Here is a 13,256-nt window from a genome sequence, read left to right as displayed (position 1 = left end):
CCTGTGCTGCATGCCACTCTGGTACAATTCACCCGAGACTAAGGCCTACTTTGTGCCAACCCTGTGCCAGGAGCCCCATTAACATCGCACGTACACGCCCTTGATGCATACGCGTCCCTCGCTCCACCCTCGCCGACGTGCCAGCGCACTGTGCGCGTGCGCGCCGGTCGCGCGAATTAGTTTTAAAGCTGCGCGCCCTGCTTCTATCCCTCCCCCACCTTCTTTTTTATTTCTTTCTTCTTCTTTCTCCATCACCTCTCTTATCTTCTTCTTCTTCTACAATCCACCACCACCGTCTCCGACTACTCACCGACGACCACCGCCACTTCCGGTAGCACTACATCTCCTCCATCTCTTTCTCATTTTCACAAAAAGAAAATTCTACCTTGTTCTTTTACACTTCTCAAGGTTCTACTCCTTCCATTTCTCATCTATTACCTTTTTGCATAATCTCTTCTTCTAGTTAGATTTTTCTTGTTAATTTACTTATTCTCTCTTTTAGTTGCATGATTATACTACTTACTTTTTGTTTGTTAACTTTTCCTTTTTCTTGCTTTTCCATTGATGTTGAATTTGAGTTTTAATTTGCCTTAATGGATCTTCTTGATTGTTTTTCTTTATCTTGTCAGTAAGTAATATTGTGTGATGATTGATATTTCATTTTGGGATTAAAATTGGTTGAGTATCTCATAATTGCTCATTGCTTGATAACTGTACACCAAGTGTTTGAGGAAATGCACGAATGCCATTTTGGTTTACTTTAATCATGTATCTTCAATTTGGTGCTTCCTCCTCACTCACTTGACCTCTTCTAAGTGCATTGAGTCCACTTTGCTTTATGCTTGCTAATTAGATACTCATTGAAATTGACTTGTCCTTTGTTATGGATGCTTGATATTATTCTTCTCATGCCATATTGCATGCCTTACTTCCTCTTGCATCCCATGCCAAGTGTTGTGACCCACGCCTCTATGATCACTTTGTTATACTACTTCTTTTGGGCACTACCTTTCACTTGCATATTTTTGTTGAAATGATTCTTCGGGTTTAATGTTTTCCTTTTTCCCTTCCTTTTTCAGGATGGCCACCAAGAAAGGCAAGGAGAAAGCTTTAAGGAAACCAGCCGCCAAGAGGGCACCCCAAGGGCCAAACTCTAAGGCGCACTCTTCATTAGGAGCCAAACCCTATCTAAAAAGGCAAAGGCACCCGCTCCTATTGATGAGAACGAGAAGAGCAAACCGGCGAAAGATTCTTCAAGATTCCCCAACCGGTTCTGTGAACTTGTGTTCCCCGCCATGGTTGAGAGGAACTATCATGCCGAGCATCTACTCGCTCCGCCAGACAAGGTTGCTCCTTGTATTTTACCCAGCATTGAACGGCAAGGATGGAAGTTTCTTCTGAGAAAACCACAAGAGATCAACCTCTCATAGGTGGTAGAATTCTACACTAACTACCATCTTCTCTCTCTTCAATCGGTATACGTGCGCCGGAAGCAAGTCTCAGTTTTAGAAGAGACTATTCAGCAAGTGTTTAATGTCTTACCGGTACCAAGTGATATGGATGGCTGCCAAGAGGTCTTACGTCAGCGAGAAAAGTTTGGGTTTGATTGGGACTCGATCCTCCGAGTCATTGCTGAACCAGAGGCATTTTGGACCCATGGTCGACTCCGGATGAGGCCCAAGTGCATTGACGCTCGTTTCCTCACTGTAGAAGCTAGAGCTTGGCCCCAGATCCTATCCCACTATGTGCTACCTAGCACCCACAAGTCGTCCTTCACGGTGGATCTTGCCTTGCTTGTTTGGTGTGTTCTCACGGAGAGACCGGTGAACATTTCGCTTCTTGTCAAGCAAGCGATGGGTCAAGTCCACGCCCGGGGCAATTTGCCATTTCCAGCATTGGTATCTGACTTAGTTGCTGCTGCGGGTGTTCCTTGGGAAGACTTGGACACTAAGGCTATAATTCTGGCTAAGGGCGATGTGGTCCCAAGTGGAAAATACTTACATCTTCCTGTGAACAACCCAAGCCTTGACATAGCCCTCCCATCTACTATTCCTTCCACCTCATCGTCACCACCACGGCAAAGATCCACACATCAAAGGATAGAAGATCTACACCGGAAGATTGATAGATATGAGCGATGCAACCAACGCCGACACACTTACATCAAGAAGCTTCTGCGTTGTGTTACCCCTAGCATGGAGGAACCCGAAATATTCGCATCCACCTCAAACCCAAGTGATAGGAGCTCTGATGAAGGGGATAGTGAAGGTTCCGGTCCCGACCGTCCTTTGCGCATTGTTGGTAGCATGGAGGACCGTGCTAAATTCTAAGTGTGGAGAGGTCGTTCGACCAATCTCCATGGGTAACAATCTCTTCCTTTCAACACCCATGGATTCATCTTTTGCTTAGTAGTTAGTACATTGCATGTGTAGTTAGTCTTGCTTGTAAATACTCCTTGTATGATAGTTAGTCTCTATAGAGTTGCTTGGTCAAAATAATGACTTCTTCCCCAAGAAACTGTGTTTTGGGTACCCTACCAATTTTAAAAAAATTTTGCAGTAAACTTGCTTCAAGAATGTATTTTGGAACATAGTGATTGAGCTAAGAACACAAGCATGTAAGTTTTGAGCCTATTGTAGGGTTATATCTTCTAACCATTAATTCCCATTCTTGTGTGCATTATTCTCTCTCTATGATTGTAATCCTTGCTTTGTCTGATTCTATATGTCCATTACTTTGTGTATGAACACATTTACATGATTGAGGCCATCATTTCAATAGTCACTTCTCCCAAACGGCCTTAACCCTTTTATCTACCATTGCTAACCAATTTTGAGCTTATGATAAATCCTGTTTGTTCTTAAAAAGAGCACATCAGCAACCCTAAGAGAAAAATAATGAATGTCCCTAGATTTGGATCCTTGATTAGCTTAGGTAAGTGAAGGTGTGTATCATTCAAATGGGAGGGTGCACTTGGGAATTTGGGTAGATGTAAAGAGGTGTATATGTAATTGAAAATTCTAGGATTTGGTAACATACTCATGTATTGAAACTTTTATACATGAAACTCCAAGAAAAAAGGGGACCAAAAAAAAGAGAAAGAAAACAATGAAAGGGGACAAAAATGCCCCAAGACAAAGTAGTAATAACAATGTATATGGGATGTGAATTGAAAAGAATGCATGAGTATGAAAAAAGTGAAGCTCATGGGTAGCTAGGTATTGTATTATAGTTATATAGGTTGTTCTATGTGTCTAGTGGGATCTTAGGTTAATCAAAGACTCAAATCTTAAGCTCACTTGACCATATACATCCTTACCTTCACCCTAGCCCCATTACAACCCATGAATAAGACCTCATGATACTTGTAAGTATGCATTAAGTAATTGTTGATTGTTAGATGAAAGACAAATCTTAGAAAGCATGATTAGGAGAGGATTGAGTGACGAACCCTATACACTTGAGCGAATAGAGCAGATACACTTCTGGTGAGGGTTCGATGCTCAACTCTTTGTTCCCGGCTTTCACAAGCGTTCATCTAGCAAGTTATATGCACTTCATAGTAATGTTCAATTTGGTAGGATTTATGAACTACATATCATTTTCACCCCGTATGCTCATATGTGTTCTTGGAGGATAGATTTACCCTTGACCAAGTAGATAGATGACTTTACATTAGTTGCATGCATTCACTTAAGAAATTTGCATTTCATAAACCCTTTTCTTACCATGATCTTTGGTATTTTTGTTTTAAGCATGAGGACATGCTTGGTTTAAGTGTGGGAAAATTTGATAAACCCCAATTTTGTGGTTTATATTGTATAGAATTTGGGAGTTTTTGTCAATATTTCTCACACTTATTCACAAGAATTGCATGGTTTTGTGTTCTCTTCCTAATATTGCTTCATGATGAAAAATATGCTTCTTTTACCTTAAAATTGCTCTATTTTGATCTTCTTCTATTACCATTCGATGCCGTGACATGTTTGTTGAGTGATTTCAGAAATTATAGGGCAAGGATGGCCTAGAAGAGAGAAAGAAAGCATGCACAAGAGGAAGGAACATGAAGATTTAGATTTTGGAAATTTCAGCATGGGCGCGCACACGTGGATGTGGATAGCTAGAAGCGGTGCACAAGGATGGACGCATCCGCGCATATTAGGAAAATCCACACCGGCACGCACGCGTACATGGCACGCACGCGTGGATCACAAAAGCAATCGGCGCGCACACATGCATGGCGCGTACGCGTGATAAGCTGTACGTGACCTCATTAAAGGAAATCGTGCCTGGCAATTTATGAGGCTCAAGAGGCCCAAATTCAAGCTGTTTCTGCATGGAAAAGACCCAAGGATTCTTGGGAGAAAGGGGGGATCATTCATTTTACACTTAGACACAATTTTTTGCTAGTTTTTGGTTCTTGTTTTTCTAGAGAGAGAAACCCTTATTCTTCTCTAGATCTAACTTTGATTTGATCTTCCCTTGTTGAATTCTGAATTGGATTTTGTTAATTACTAGTTTTAATTGCTTAATTTGAATTCCTTAGTATTATTTTTGCTTAGATCTTGTGTTAGTTCTATAATTTCTTGTCAATTGTCATTTTATACTCATTTCATGAATGTTGTGAACCTTGAATTGCTAATATCACATTGATGATTTTCATGATTAATTGTGTTGTTTGAGTGATTGTATGTTGATCATTGTTAGTGGGTACTTGTTAGTTCCAATTTAATTGCAAATTGAATATGACTTTTATTAATGCTTACTGATGAGAGAACTTTTGCGTGGTCTAGAAATTTGCAGATAAATCCTCGTTGCAAGTATAGTTTCTAAACCTTCAAAAGTCCTTTCATACAAACGTTTTGGTTGTCACAAGTAACAAATCCCTTTAAAATTGATAACCGAAGTATTTAAACCTCGGGTCGTCTTCTCAAGGAATTGCAGGAAGGTATGTTCTTATTATTGGTTATGAGTTTGTAAATTGGGGTTCTGGAGTTTGGGAAATGGGCATAGGTATATTTTCAAAGCAATAAAAATAAATAAATAACTGTAAAATAAACTCTTGGCAAGGTATGAGAACTGGAAGTCCTATCCTGGTTATCCTTATCAATTGTAATGAGAATTGGATTTTTCTCCCACTTTGTTAATCTCTAACTATGAAGGTAAGTTAAGTGGATGAATTAATTTTTATTCCTCAGATCCTAGTCTTTCCTTGGGAAGAGTTAGAGTTATTGGAACTCGAATTAATTCTTGAAGAATTCTAATTTTCAATCAACAATGAGTTTGATAACTCAAGAGTCACCAATTATTTAACCAAAGCCAAAAGGGAAGAAAGTCTACTTGAATGAAAGTAATTTGGATAAACAGAGAGCATTAATAAATTAAAGAGAGCAATCATAAGTCTGAAATACCTCGAATTATATTAAATAAAATATTCAAATCTTAACATGGATATTCATAAATTAAATTGGAAAAGTAAATAAAAGGAACATTGAACCTGAGATCGAGAGGCACTCCTAAAACTAAGAGAAATCCTAAATCCTAAATCCTAAGAGAGAGGAGAGAACCTCTCTCTCTAAAAACTACATCTACTCCTAAAATTATGAATGTGAAAGCTTGTTCATGAATGGATGAATTTCCGCACTTTATAGCCTCCAATCTGTGCTTTCTGGGCCGAAAACTGGGACAGAAACAGCCCAGAAATCGCTGGTTGCGAAATCTGCCACGCTGGTTTTTCGTCACTGCGATGCATCCGCGTGGAGCACACGTTCGCGTCGCCTAGCGTCAGGGCAACTATGGCATATTATATATCAAATCGAAGCTCCGGACGTTAGCTTTCCAACGCAACTGAAACCGTGTTGTTTGGACCTTTGTAGCTAAAGTTATAGCTATTTGAGTGCGAAGAGGTCAGGCTGGACAGCTTAGCAATTTCTCCAACTTCTTGTATTCCTTCCACTTTTGCATGCTTCCTTTCCATCCTCTGAGCCATTCCTACCCTGTAATCTCTGAAATCACTTAACACACATATCAAGGCATCTAATGGTAATAAGAGAGGATTAATATTAGCAATTGTAAGATCAAAGAAGCATGTTTTCAATCATAGCACATAATTAGGAAGGCAAATGTAAAACCATGCAAATAGTATGAATAAGTGGGTAAAGAGTTGATAAAATCCACTCAATTGAGCACAAGATAAACCATAAAATAGTGGTTTATCAACCTCCCCACACTTAAACAATATCATGTCCTCATGCTAAGCTCAAGAGAAACTATAAAGGGGTGAAGAGGAATGGTAGAATGTATGAAATGCAACTAAATGCAAAATGTTTCTACCTACTTGGTTAAAAGTAAATAAGTTCTCCAAGACAAACATAAATCAGATTTCACTAATTCAAATCATACAATAAAAAACAAGTAAACTTGTAAGAAGACAGCTCATGAAAGCAGGGAACATAGAATCAAGCATTGAACCCTTACTAGTAGTGTATATCACTCTAATCTCTCAAGTGTATAGGGTAATCACTCTACTCTTCTCTAGTCATGCTTTCTAAACTTTGTTCTTCATCTAACCAATCAACAAAATTTTAATGTACCAATGCAAACATCATGAGGTCTTTTCTAGGTTGTAATGGGGCTAAGGTAAGGGTGAGGGTATATATATATGGCTAAGTGAGCTATATAAAGTGAATCCTTGATTAGTCTAAGATCTCACCTATCATATACATACTTTATATAATTTTAAAATGCTTTATCTAGCTACCCAAAATTTTTCCACTTTTGTATTACATGCTCATGTATCAAACTTATTTTTGAATTTTGTCCCATGTTCATTGATTCTTTTTATTTTGCATTTGGGGTAATATTATTTTATCTCTTTCATTTTTCTTTTTTTTTTCTCTTTTTTTTTTGTATCCCCTTATTTAATTACTTAATATTTTTTTTTCAATGCACATGGTAATTTAATTATTTTGATTTTACATGAGCATGCTTCCCAAATTTTCAAATAACTTATTCAATTTAATTTCCTACTTTTTCATATCATCCCATGTTCCCATAAAATTTTCCACACTTAAATTATACACAATAACTGTCTTAAGCTAACCAAGGATTCAACTTGGGATTTTTATTTTGTTTTTCTGCTTAAGGCTAGTAATGTGGTTATGAAACAGAAGGGGGTTAAAAAGTTCAAAGTGGCTAACAAGGGCGTGGAAGAAAAGGGAGATGCCAACGTTAGTGGAAAAGGTGATCTCCACTAACGTTTGCGAAGCAAAAAGACCCACGTTAGCTTCCACGTTAACTACATTAACGTGGGAACTAACGTGGAAGGAAAGAGAGATGCCAATGTTAGTGGAAAAGGTGATCTCCACTAACGTTTGCGAAGCAAAAAGACCCACATTAGCTTCCACGTTAACTACATTAACATGGTAGTTAACGTGGGCAAAAGTCTCACCTGGCAACCTGACCATGCCTTCTTCAAACAAGAATAACTTGAGCCACAAAACTCCAAATGAGGTAATTTTAGTAGTATTGGAAAGTAGGATTCTAGAGCTTTCCAAGCATATATGGCACTACATGGTGGACACTGAATTTGAGGGAGAAAACCTGCATTGAATGTGCAAAGATGAACATGGTATCAACCTGTAGTAAGGCCAGCTGACTTCTTCACCTTCCAAGAAGTGTAACTCGAGCTGTAGAGCTCCAAATGATGCACTTCCAAAGGCGTTGGAAAGTAGACATCCAGTGCTTTCCAACAATATATAATAGTATGGGGTGGGCATTAAGTTTGAGCTCCAAAACCCGGCAATTTTTGGCCCTGATCGCGGACGTTATTGGCACTCACGTTTGCCAATAACGCCAGCCACTATGCCAGCAACTCTGTCCCCTTCAAATGAGCATAACTTGAGTTACAGAGGTCCAATTGAGGTAATTCTAGTTGTGTTAGAAAGCTGACATTCAGAGCTTTCCAACGATATATAATACTATATAGTGGGCATGAAATTAGAGCACAAACCAGAGGTATCTTTTAAGCCCCAAAAACACCAACTGGGTAGCAAGTGTGACGTTAGCCACACTAACTTCAGCACTAACGCCACACTTGTAGCATTAGTGTGGCTAACGTTAGCACTGACATTAGCACCTGGACCTCAACTTGATTCTCTTTCAAGGACCACCCAACCTCAAGGAAGCAAGCCCACAAGTGTCAACCAATCAAGGCCACAAGAAGCATCTAGAATAGGAATTTTCATTTAATTGTAATTTGCTTTTAATTTCATTTTGTAATTTAGGAGAGCCTATATAAGGGCCTTAGCTTTTACATTCAAGGGGGGGACTGAAATGGGACTGAAATTCTGGAAGGGGGGATTGAAGAGGGGTCTTCGGACTCCCTCCCCTTACACACTTTTCCTTCTCTTTCTTTTCTTTGTACTTTTCATTTATGAATTTTGAAGTTTCAATTTTAGTTTTAATCTTCATCTTTACTTTTCTGCACTTTCTTTCTTTTCTATTTTTTTGTAGAGCAATGACCAACTAACTCTTTTCATTGGGCTAGAGAGCTCTATTGTGATTCAATGGATCAATTGTAGTTCTCATTCTTCTTCTTCTTTCTTTTCTCTTGATTTTACTAGAAAGCTTTCAATCTTCATCCAATTGGGTAGTTATCTTGGAAAAGAAGCTATTCATACTTGGATCTCTTCTGAACCTTGGAAGAGGAATGAAGAGATCATGCTAGAAATGCTTTCTCATGTTGGACCAAATTGGGGTTGGAAGGATATGGTGACTATAATTCTACCAACACTTGATTTGGGAATGCATGTGGTATAATCAGTAACCATACTTCATCTCTTCTCATGAGAAATTGACCAAGGAATTGGCTATTGATCAAGATTTGAGAGATTGAATTACAAGGAATTATAATTCGATCACTTAAGATTGCCAAGGAGATCAATGAACGCATTGATTGAGGAAGAGATGAGAATGAACATGATCCGGAGGATTGCAATATCTCTTGATCCCAATGCTCATTTTATTTTTAGTTCTTACATTTACTTTTCTTGCCATTTTACTTTTCTGCACTTTATTGCTTTCTTTACTTTTGTGCCATTTACATTTCCTTGCTGCTTATCACTCCAATATGATTCGTCTAACTAGGATAATTAATCAACTATTGATTGCTTAATCCGTTAATCTCTGTGGGATTTGACCTCGCTCTTTTGTGAGTTATTACTTGACGACAATTCGGTATACTTGCCGAAGGAAAATTGTTGAGAGACAAGTTTCCGTGTGCATCAAGTTTATGGCACCGTTGCCGGGGATTAATTGTGATTAACAAACTACCGGTTGATTGATTTACTAGATTAGACACTTTTCTTTTGTCTTTATTTTCTTTTGCTTCTTTATTTTCTTTTGCTAACTAACTGTTTGTGATATTGCCTCACTGGGAATTTCCTCATCTGTGACAATGGAGATTCCAATTTCTTTTAGTGATTATTGTTTGAGACAGAGCTTTCTGCAGGAAAGAAAGGAGCATCCATCATATTTTAGTCAATCAAATTTCATGGGAAACTCTCCACCACCACATAATGATTCACTTTACTATGCTCATGGTGGATGGGAGTATCAAGAACATGAAATGAGGTACTTTCTAGAGCCACAAAATGGTCCATATTTTGGTGAAATTGATCACTACTCAAGTTGTGGTTGGGAAGATCAAAATCAAAGAGATTTCACTCATTCATACCCCATTCAACAAGAGTCATCACCTCTCAATTATCCAACCTCACCTCCAAGTTTTACATGATTAAATTCTTCATCATTTGAGTATGCCTCAGCACAAAAGTCTATCCCAAATCCATACAATTCATTTCACCATCCACAAAACTCAATCCACTACCCACAAGAGTCATACCACTTTCAGAACACACAACCACAAAACAACCAATTCCATTAACAAGCCAACCCCGCCCAACCATTACAACCTACCCAACCTCCTTTAGATAAACTTGCTAGGATGGAACTCATCATTGAAGAACTCAGAAAAAGTAGAGAAGAGGAGAGACTCACTAGGATAGAACTCCTCTTTGAAGAAATAATAAAAACAAACAAAGAGGAGAAAATAGCAAAAAGAGACCATGAAGAAAAATTGAGACAGAATGCGCAACTCTATTCTGAAGAACAATTCATTGAAGAGCTGAGATTACAAAGAGAGACCACTCCACTCCCTCCAGAAACAGAGGAGTTCATTCAAAGGTCAAGAAAGAGGGAGGAAGTCAATCAAGGGAACCCACACTCCAATGAAACAGAGAGTTGCATAGAGGGTGAGTTCATTGAACCACCAATTCAAGAAGATCTTGATGAAGAGGATGCTCCAACCATAATACATCACCCAAATCCTGAAATCAAGGTGGTGAAGGTAATCAACATGAGCACTAAAAAGAGGATGGTGACCAAGAAAAGAAGGACAATATCCATGAAGAAGAAAAGGTCAACTAAAAGTCATCCCACCCCTACCCCAACAAGCAAGTTTACACAAGCTAACAACAAAAGAAAGCTTGTTGGGGAGAGGCACTCAAAACAAGGGGCATTAACTGGCTCCTCTTTCCTCTTGAGGTCATTCCTCTTAACAAACTGGAAGAAGAGGAAGAAATTCATGAACAACATGTCAAGCTAATGACATTAAAAGAGCGCTTGTTGGGAGGCAACCCAACCGTAGGTAATATTTTCTTTCTTTGCCTAGTTTACTTTCAATAATTTGGCATATGATTGCATTCTAAGTTTGGTGTTGCCATGCAACAAAATGATGCTTAATTTTCACTGGGTATTTGCATCATTCTAAAATGAAAGTGTCACACTAAGTTTGGTGTTGCCACTTAACTTTCATGCAAAGTACCATGCCAACACCACTTATTAATGCAATCATATTGTCTCTATTTTACTTCTTGTGCTTTTATTGTGATCCATAATCTTGCTTGCTGAAACACATGCATACTCACACTTTATTTTAAGAAATTCATGATCCATCATAAACCCCATCACCACTGTTTTGCTTGTTGCTAGAGGGTAAGCAATCATTCTAAGTTTGGTGTGGGAAGAGGAAGAATAGGAGGAAAAGGACAACAATAATGAAGATAAAATACAAGGTGGTAAAGTTCCTTTATCCTCTTACTTATTTTCAGCACTTTAATTTGCATGATTGTCTTCTATTTTCTTTGTATGCATGTGTGATTACTCCTTGTGAATAAGCATAATTTGATATTTGATTTAGAACATGTTGCTATGATATCATGATTATCATCTTGAATTTTACTTGCACCCAAAAGTCTCTAAGAATGCAACAAGGAAATCATTCTTTTGAAAGGAAAATGTTGAAGAATTTTATAAATCTTGGGGCAAGCAAAAGATTAAGAGGAGTAGAGGTTCTGATTGTATGATTGTGTATTGAGGTTGCATATTTGTGAAAACTTGCATGGGAGCTCATAGACAGGAAATAAAGTTTAGAGAAGTATTATGGAATTTCTCAAACATCTATTGATCCAAGAAGCAGTAACAAAAGAAAACAAAAGAAAAAGAAAAACAAAGAACAAGCCCAAGGCTCTGAGCATCAATTACTAGGAAGAAAAAGAAAGAAACAAGAACTCAGAGTTATTGTCCTAGTTAAATGCTTGTGGTGGATTTGTATCAAAGAGAGAGGCTTGAGCAAGTAAATCCTAAGGGGTGCTTCAACACCTAATATCTTAGACCAACTGGTTTGGGAGTATTGATTGAAAGCTTATCTTAAAAAGCCGCTTTGATACATGACACCTAGAGTCGAGGCCAAATTCCAAAAAAAGAAAGAAAAATGCTAGAAAATAAGTGCTGCTTCAAGGTGACAATCTATAAAGAGATTTCCATAATATCATTTGAATGAAAGTTCTAAGATCTAAGACTTTCAAAATGTAAGGACTAATGAGCACTGGAATCCTTGCATAAGCATACAAATTAGAGTTCACCCCACTGCAACTTATTCACTTCACCCACTAAGGCATCATAAGCAATTCTTCAATACATTCCAATTAAGAGAATTCTTTGTGCATAGTTCTTTTCTTGCTTGGGGACAAGCAAGATTTAAGTTTGGTGTTGTGATGCCAGGGCATCTTGGCTAGTTTTACTAGCCATTTTTTGTATGCTTTAGGGTGGTTTCATGCATTTTTCTAGGAAATAAGCAAGTATTTGGATGAAAATGCATTCACACCATGATTCAAGCAAACATTGTGAATTTTGAATGATTTCATGAGAATTATGCATGAATTGAATGATAAAATGGATGATGCATGATCCCATGATTAACAGCAAGACTTTGATGCACTTTGTTTGATTGATTTCAGGTAACAAGAAGCAGAGAAGAGCCACGTTAGTGGCTACGTTAGTGCCACTAACTTGGCCACTAACATGGAATGAAGGAAAGTTAGAACTTTAGTGGGAACGTTAATGGCATCAACTTTGAAGAAGGAGCAGCGTTTGTGGCAAAAGTGAGTGCCAATAATGCTAGCGAAGGTGCAAAAAGACCCACGTTAGTCTCCACGTTAGTTACATTAACGTGGGAACTAACGTGGAAGAAAAGGGAGATGCCAACGTTAGTGAAAAAGGTGATCTCCACTAACGTTTGCGAAGCAAAACGTTAGCTTCCACGTTAACTACATTTACGTGGTAGTTAACGTGGGCAAAAGTCTCACCTGGCAGCCTGACCATGCCTTCTTCAAAAAAGTTGAGCCACAAAACTCCAAATGAGGTGATTCCAGTAGCATTGGAAAGTAGGATTCCAGAGCTTTCCAAGCATATATGGCACTACATGGTGGACACTGAATTTGAGGGAGAAAACCTGCATTGAAAGTGCAAAGATGAATATGGTATCAACCTGTAGTAAAGAGGCATTTAGCCTCATTTTTCAGAAAGGAAAGAGAGAGGGACCGTGAGAAGAGAGAAGAGAAGGGGTTGGGGTTTTCACTATTCACCCAAACCTTGTTTTGATCATAACTTGAACTACGGAACTCCGATTGATGAGCCGTTTATGACCACGCGAAGCTCTTGATGAGATCTTCCTTTCTAGTTAAGAAAATCTGGTAAGATCTCGAAATTCACTTCCCAGTTTCCTTCCCTAACTTCTGCATTTTTGGGGATTTGGTTTTTGAGTGAATTTTGTGGTTTTGCTTGTTTAGGGGATCTCTTGTAGTGGGTAATTATTGGATTTTACCCCTAATCTCATTGGATAAGGTAAGGTTTCA

This window comes from Arachis ipaensis, chromosome B05 (assembly GCF_000816755.2).
Source record: "Arachis ipaensis cultivar K30076 chromosome B05, Araip1.1, whole genome shotgun sequence".
NCBI lineage: Eukaryota > Viridiplantae > Streptophyta > Magnoliopsida > Fabales > Fabaceae > Arachis > Arachis ipaensis.
Note: the sequence above shows the minus strand (reverse complement) of the source record.